We start from the raw sequence: 8,917 nt of genomic DNA, 5'->3' as shown, positions 1-8,917 counted from the left end.
TTGAAGTTACAGCTTTGCTGTGTGTTCAAATTAACTTCAAGAGGGTGGACCACTCCATCTTGTGACAGACTTAACACAAAACCAGGACCCCCCAGTGGGTTGCCTATTGGAATTTGTTCTTCACAAACATTGTGAGCCCTGTTACATTCAACATCTCTATCTTCATTTGCCTTGGAAACAATGATATTGAGCACTGTGAAATCTAAGTGGTCTATCATTTCTTCAACTGCATCTTGACTGTCCAAAAGAAATAAACCTTCCTGTCCAATCCCTTGTTCTTTTACCCAGTACATGTAGTCATCTGACCCATAGCCTTCAGTCTCAGTAAGTGCTATCAAGTTCAGAAATGTGATGTCTGAAACAGAAAACCTCCTTTCCATATTATCTCTGCCCTGGAAATGCAGCCTAACATCCCAAACTTCATCATCTAGCCTGCATTACATAATATGTTATTTGAAAAGCCCAACTAAGTAAGTGTTTTTGCTACAAATATTCAGTGCACACTACTATAAAGTACAGTAAGGAATCTGAATCCAAAAAATGCTTCTCTGAATCCACCATGCATTTCTACTAAATCTAACTAATCCTTCAGTGCTAAGTGATACTGTTGCATCCAAAACATGCCACAGAGTGTTTGCTCAACTATTATTCAGTGCATGTTCATGTTCTAAGATGAATCACAGCAGCATCAACCTAGGGTTTGGTCAAAAAACTAACTAAATTATGCTATGTTATTTGAAATGAACAAGCAGAAATGCAGAAACTGTTGAAGGAGCTCATAAGAGGAAAAAAACTTACTCCACCCCTCCAAATGCAGAGGCCCAGTGCTGGGAGTTGGCCGGATCTGCCTGCACAGCCCTATCAAGAGACCTCGCTGCTCTGTACTCAAGCGAGAACTGGCAATCATCAGGCGACGGTGGTGTAGCCTGTGTCGTAGGAGCCTGCATCAGAGCTGCAGCCTGTGGTGTCCGCTGCGGCGGCGGCGGCGCCGCCGGCTAGGTTGCGAAGCTACCACTCCCCAGCCAGTTATCAACCTCTAAGAACTCGCCGCCTCCATCCCCCCTTCCACCTCCACCCGTTGAATGGCCGCCATCGCCTAGTTTCGCCGCCGCCGCCGCCATCGGAGAGGGAGGCGCGCACAAGAGAGAGGGAGACAGAGAGGGGGAAGACAGAGTGAGGGCGGGCCGGATCCATTTGACTTGGTCGGGACGGCCCGTGTGCCCTAACGGCCGTCACCCGCGCGCCGTGAGCACTGTGGCCGACAAAACCCTGACGGGCGGGCCCCACATGTCATAACCCCAGTTAAAACTTAACCGTTCGGCCACTTGGGTTTTTTGGAACAGCCAGCCACTTTTGTGGTAGTTTTTTGAAAAATTAAAAAAAGCGGTAGTTTTCCGGAACGATAGCCTGTAATGTGGTAGTTTTTTGCTATTTACTCCAAATAAATGCTTAAAAAGAGTGCATCTAATGGAGTAGTACAAAATGGTAAAGAAAATAAATCAGCCACTAATGGAGTAACAAAGGTGATAGCACGGAGTTTGGTAGGCACCGACAATGAGTAAGCAGGCTGAGGCCACCGGTGCACGAAGAGGATCAGAAGCGCTGGTTGGGGCTGTGGTTTGGGGCGGCTGCGATGAAACTTCTTATTCAACGCTTATAGCACCGTTTACAGTGTTATCGGTACCTTTTTTTTGAGGGAAAGAGCCAACTTTATTAATCAAAATCCACAGTGCGTGGGACACAACGATGGTCATGGGGCTGGCCAAGCCACACATGACGCCCTGGTGGTAGCGATAAAGAAAACCTAGCTATCTCGTGAGCTTCAGCATTCTGAGCTCGACTCTCAAAGGTGAAATTACATAAAAGTGGTGATGAGCTCATCTTTATCTCTCTGATTATAGCTCCATAAGTGCCATGACTACCCATAGCAATGTCGCCAATGACTTGTTTGCAGTCCGAAGCCACCACAAAACGTTGCACATTAAGATCTTGTGCTAGGGAAATAGCCTCCCGACATGCTATGGCCTCCAGTGTCGCGGGGTCGCAAACTCCGACAATGACAAGTGATGAGCTCCCCATATAGACACCCTGGCTGTCACTGCATATGGCCGCGGCCGTGCCACCCCTCTGAAATCTTACTGCCACGTCAACATGAACCTTAGCATAGCCAGCAGGTGGAGCCTTCAGCCTCTGAGTAGAAGCGTGGCCAGTAGCTGCAGAACGTACGTTGATCTTTGCAGGGAGTGAGGCAGTAGCCAAATCAGCCATGAAGCGAGTTATAAACTCCTTCGTCGCCCTGGGTGATTGGAATATTGATTCATGGATAGCTTTTCTCCTCGAGGTCCAGATCGCCCATAAGGTGACCGCCAGCAGAGTGAACTTCTCATGTGTTAGCATATCCATTAATCCAAAGAGCCAGCTCTTCGCCCTCGTCTCCGTTGATGCGACCAGACTGCAGCCCAAGTCCTCATCTACCAACGCCCATATGCATCTGGAGACTGTGCACTCCAGGAGGGAATGACTCCATGAATCAGGAGAACCGCAGAGGCCGCACGAGCTAGTCGTTGACATATTACGATGGGCCCTCACATCCTCCGTCGGTAGTGACTGTTTTGATAAACGCCATAGAAACATGCGTACTTTTGCTGGTACCACAGTTTTCCAGAGGGACTTCCAAGAGGCTTCATCGACATGGTTGCTGGATGATGCGCCGGAGCCCTCTAGCCACGCCTCTCGCCGTTGCTTCATAGATACCAACATATTATAGGCTGACCTGACTGTGAATTGTCCGGTTCTCTCGTGCATCCAGCTCCAAAAGTCCTGCATAGGAGCCGTACACAACGGGATACCCATGATGATTTTAGCATCGAAAGGCAAGAAAGTTGCTTCCACCACAGATCTCTTCCATGAAGCATTAGTTGCATCGATCAGTTCAGATACTGTGTTGGGAGGATTACTTACGCAACAACCATACGGTCTCATCATCTCTGACCGGGGAAGCCAGTTTTCGGTCCAAATGCTGGTGCTCGCCCCATCTCCTATCCGCTTGATCAGTCCCAATTTAAGAATATCCCGGCCTTCCACTATGGCTCTCCATATCTGACTTGGATGGTTCCCAAGTGTTGCCTCAAGTATAGATGTATGTGGAAAATATACGCTCTTCAGAATCCGTGCACTCAGAGACTCGGGGTCTTGTAACATTCTCCATGCCTGCCTGGCTAACATGGCAAGATTGAAAAGCTCAAAATCTTTGAATCCAAGGCCTCCCATGCTTTTTGGTTGTGTCATTGCTTCCCAAGAGACCCAGTGAGGTTTGCGTTGGCCGTTTGAGCTCCCCCACCAAAATTTCCTTATTAGCATATTGAGGTGCTCACATAACCCCCTAGGTAGTTTGAAACAAGACATGGAAAATACCGGCACTGACTGGGCAACAGATTTGACTAGTACCTCTTTTCCTGCCGCCGACAAAGTTCTCTCTATCCATCCCTGAATTTTGCTCCATAATCTGTCCTTCAAATATTTGAAGGCACCGTTTTTTGAACTCCCTATATCAGATGGCATGCCCAGATACTTCTCATTCAAGGTTTCCTTGGGGACATTGAACATACCTTTTATAGCATTGCGAGTTTCCTCAGAAACGCCTTTACTAAAGAAAATTGAGGATTTGTTGTAGTTGATTCTTTGACCTGAAGCTTGGCTATAAATTTCCAACAACTGGTTAACCTCTGTAGCACCCGCACTGTTGGCCTTGAAGAACAGCAGGCTGTCATCAGCGAATAGAAGATGGTTAACTAGTGGTGCCTGCAGCGCCACCTGAATCCCACCCAAGTTTGATGACTCACTTTGTGATTTGAAAAGGCACGACATGCCCTCTGCTGCTAACAAGAACAAGTACGGTGATATTGGGTCACCTTGTCGGATTCCACGTGATGGGTTGAACTCCTCAAGTTTCTTTCCATTGAACATGACTGCGAATTTTACTGAGGTAACCATGCCCATTACAATATCCACCCACCTTCTGTTAAAACCCAATATAATCATGATGGCTTAGAGATAAGCCCATTCAACTCGATCATACGCCTTCATCATATCCAATTTCAGAGCACATGAGTGATTTTTCTTTTCCTTGTTCCTCTTCATGAAATGCAATCACTCATATGCCGTTATTATGTTGTCTGTGATCAATCTCCCCGGAACAAAGGCTGATTGTTCAGCAGAAATTATATCTGGCAGTATCTGTTTGAGTCTGTTGGAGATTACCTTGGACGCTATTTTATAGAGCACGTTACATAAACTTATGGGCCGAAACTGGGCAAGGAGTGTGGGGTTTTTGACCTTGGGGATGAGAACCAGCACCGTATTGTTAATGCATGCTGCTGACTCTGTCCCGTCCACAATTTTGAGTACCACTTTCGTTACATCTGCACCGCATACATCCCAGTGGCGCTGAAAGAAGTGAGCGGGGAATCCATCCGGGCCAGGGGCTTTGATTGGAAACATTTGGAACAACACACTTTTCACTTCATCGTGTGTGTAAGGAGCATTCAGACGATCGTTCATTGCCTGCGTTACTTTAGTAGATACTGACTCCAGTACCCTATCCATGCCCTGTACTCCCTCGGTTGTGTATAAGTTTTTGTAAAATTCGGTGGTAAGCTCCTCCATCTCCTCCCTGTCCTCGGTCAGCTATCCATCCGATCGCTGCAACAATTTTATCTGGTTCTTCCGGCGGCGGCGGCTCGCTCGCAGGTGAAAAGAATAAGTGTTTTTGTCACCATGGACCAGCCAATCCAGTCGAGCGCGTTGGCGCCACATCAATTCCTCTCTATCAAACAGTTCGACCAGTCTGTCAGCTATCTTGGTTTCAGTGTTTGTCGGTCCCGTCCGTCCTGGCGCTGAACGCATGACCTCAAGCTGGCGTTGGAGTTGGCGAATCTCCATACGCACCGATCCGAAGTTGTTGCGGTCCCACGCTGACAAATCTCCCGCCAGGTTCCCTAGTTTTGCATGTATGCCCTCAACCGATTCTCCATCCTGCAGACTCCAGCTATCACGCACAGTGTCAAACAGTGTTTCGTCCCTTTCCCACATCGTCTCATATTTAAAAGCCTTGTGGCCCATTTTGCATGCATGCAACTCACGTAGCTGAAGAAGAATAGGAATGTGATCTGAACTAGCAGCACTTTTGTGCGATAGCTGTGATGATGCGAGGGCGAGAGTCCATTCTGTATTTACCAGGCACCTGTCCAGCCTAACCTGGGTGTAGGTGCCTCCTGTGACCCTTTTTTCAAATGTCCAACTAGTGCCAGAGTATCCAATATCTGATAACCCACATGTATCAACTGCTTCCCTGAATGCTTCTATTTGGGCTTGGCTTCGTTGTCCCACACCATCATGTTCATGGCTGTGAAGAACCTCATTAAAATCTTCCATGACTGCCCACGGTCTGTTCTGCGTCTCAGCAATACCGCGCAGGGTGTCCCATGTTTTGTATCTCTCTGGTACCTGGGCTTCGCCATAGACAAAGGTAATTCTTACCTGCAAATCAACTAAGTCATCAACAAGAATATCAATGTGATACTTTGAGTAATCGATAACTTCCACTTTTATTTCATCGTTCCAAAAAATTCCAAGTCCACCACTTCTACCGGAACTACTAACTGCAAAGCTTTTATTGTAGCCTATGCTATCAGCCATACTCTCAACCCTCTTTCCCTCTATTTGAGTTTCAAGAATACAAACAATAGAGGGGGCAAACTGCCTCGCTAGATCGTGAAGCTCTCTAACTGTCGCGGCTTTGCCAATCCCGCGAAAGTTCCAGCAAAGAAGACTCATTGCGCTAGGCGCGGCCCCGCTTCGGAGCCCGCCACATGCGCATCAGGGTTTTTGGTAGAAACTGTGCTCTTCTCCAGAGCTGACTCATTAGACGAGGTTGACTTCAATCTTTTCAGATCCTGCTTGGGAGGAGGGCTAAGGGGCACCGCAGGTGATGGCAGAAACAGTTGCTTCGTCTGTTGTACCGAATAGGTTGGGAACGTGGTTTTTGGATCATGTGCCCCTCTCTTCCTGTTGCGATCAACCTCAGTCATTGCTACATCTCCGTCTCGCTGATCACGTTCCTGGTGATGTTGATCATCAAACGAGTCTGCACTATTGGGCGATCGTCCTCTTCCTCTTCCCCCACGGCCTCTGCCGCGACCTCTCCCTGCATTGCTGCTCTCGCCTTGATATCTTTGAAGACCAGAGTCTTTGGGGCATGAACCCCGTCCCCGCACTCTTTGTGTTGGTGACCTAGATGTCCACAAACTGCACACCAGTCCGGCAGTCTTTCATATTTGACTCTAAAGATGACTCGTTCCACCGAATCCTTTTTCCTTATTACCAGTGAAACAACGTTCTTCAAAGGTTTAGTGACATCGATCCTGACTCAAACTCTAGCAAAGTTACCTTCAAAATCCGGGGATCTAGGCTCTGCATATATGAATTCTCCCATAGTAGCAGACATAGCTTTGACCTTAGAAAAGAAGCCATCGGGCAGGTCGTGAATCTGGATCCAAATTTCCAATTTGTTGAGCTCTATAGACGACGGCTTTGTGAAGCCATCATACTCTGCCAGAACTACTGCTTTCCCCTTGAAATTCCAGGGGCCATCTCCCATAACCCTCTCCCAGTCACCCAGGCACGAGAATTGCATTGAGTACAGATTATCTTCCAGTGGTCTGATCTTTACCTCTTGAGCTAGGTCCCAGGCCACTCTCATATTCCTATAAAACCAATATTGGCTGTATGTTTTCTCCGTGTGAACCCTAGCCAACGCCATCCAGCGTGTTTCTTCCTTCGGCAGCTCGGTGTCTTCCACCACAACATCAATCAGATCATCTTCTTTCAGTCCAAGTTCCTCCATCATCGCAGCCAGATTGGACGCAGTTGTACTTGATCCAGATGCAGTCGAACTCATCATGCGCTCGCTCGAGGTTAGGGTTCCGCGAGCGGTAGGTCCCAAGGAGTCACCACCCGCCCAGAACGCCGCGGCGGCCGAAGGCCACAGCGATCGCCGGAAGGGGGTTAACATCCGGGGAGGAAAAGTCCCTACGGTGTCGGCGTCGCCGTCGCTCGAGGGAAGAGAAAAACCCTAACGAGAGGGGAAACTTAGGAGGGAGATTAGTGTTATCGGTACCTGCCGCCCACACTACTTTAGATAGCTAATTGTAACTGGGCTGGCCCATATGTGTGAGCCCTCCTCCATTACCGGTTGTGAAGGAATTTCCTATTCAACGCTTATACCATTTGTTATAGTGTTTTCCTTTTGTTACAGTGTTATCCGGGGACCTCCTACTTGGTCACCTGCGCGCAAAGTAGGAGGGAACGTGCACCCTTGGCTCCCATGTAAGAGTTTTTCCCGCCCTATTTTTATTATTTCATTTTTATGCCTTTTGTTTTTTCATTTCTGTTTGTGTTTTTCTTCTTTAAATAATGTGTGGTTAAAAAAATTCCCAATTTCAAAACAATACCAAAATTGTTTGACAAATCAGGAAATATTTGTGAATTAAAAATTGTTGATGACTCTTCACTTCAGTGTCTCGACCCACCGGAACAAAAGCCGTGTGTACAAATTGTGTTCGAAGCTTATCGTAAACTGGCTTAGCAAGTGTAGTCTTGCCAAGTCTGCCTGGTCCAACAATTGAGACCATCTTCATCTTGTGCTGCTGTTGCTTGAGACCATGTGTGAGCCTCTTGGTTAGCTTGTTCCATGCATCTTCAATGCCAACGAGCTCTTTCTGATCATTGTACAAAGCCAATACACGAGGGTCAACCTTCTGTTTGCTAGCTGGATTAGGAACATCATTGACCCTGTATCTGGCACGCCGGCCAGCCATCTCTTGAGAGCGGTTCTTGATGTACCTGATTGCATCTCCGATCTGATGGCGAGTCTTGCCTTTTGTGAACAAGTTGGCCATCTTCCCTACCTATCATTTGATCATGTTTGAGTTGGGGACGGCATCAGATTCATATCCCTCGACGGACACTAGGAAGTTATCGATGACATCCTCCATGTCATACGACAGCTCCCTTTTAGGGATTCATGTCCCTTGGAATCTCCGCCACCTTTACGAGGGCAGCGTTCAAGCTCTTCATGTCCCTCTGGAGGGACTCGACGTACCGAATAAATGGGAGTTAGAGGACAGGAATCTGTTGTAGGAAAGACAAAGGAAATTGTTCTCCATCGCCGTCCGGTTCCACTGGGAAAAAATTACATCCACTGCAACACCAAGACCGCATGCTTACCGAGTAGTAGTAGAAGCAGCAGAGCTGAGTAAGGCACCCACTACCGAATGCAGGGATAAATCCAGCACCAAGTAAGCAGCTCACAAGTGAGAGACGGCATGCGCTTTGCGAACGGAAGGACAGGAGCAGAAAACATTTTGGGAGAAAGATCGACGTGGCTCAGAAAATTGAAGGCGGTCTACTCCTCCTGATTGAAGCCGGCGACTACACAAGCGCCATGGTTTGATGGAGCAAGAGAAATGGTGTTGAACCCCCAACTCGTTCCATTTCTAGCAGAAAAGTAGGGCAATAATTGAGTGGTGGTATGTTATTAGTGCTGGTAATGGAGTAGGAAGCACCCTAGAAGTGCACCAACTAGTACATCAAAATACTCCTGCCAGTGGCGGTGGTAGATCATTCATGTGTACTACTCGATCGTAACAAGAACAATTACATGAACCAGCTTGTGCCACTAGTAATAATATTTAGCTTATTTTTACATTAAGTTTTGCAATGAATAATATTTAGGTTATTAAAAAGACTATAGTTTAATGGATGGCCCAGATTTGGAAATATTACTGCAGATTTTTGGTAGTAATAGACTTGCTTCACTTGTCGATTTATATGATCTGTCGCTTTCAGCGACGTTTGG

The sequence above is a fragment of the Triticum aestivum genome, chromosome 6A (assembly GCF_018294505.1).
Source record: "Triticum aestivum cultivar Chinese Spring chromosome 6A, IWGSC CS RefSeq v2.1, whole genome shotgun sequence".
NCBI lineage: Eukaryota > Viridiplantae > Streptophyta > Magnoliopsida > Poales > Poaceae > Triticum > Triticum aestivum.
Note: the sequence above shows the minus strand (reverse complement) of the source record.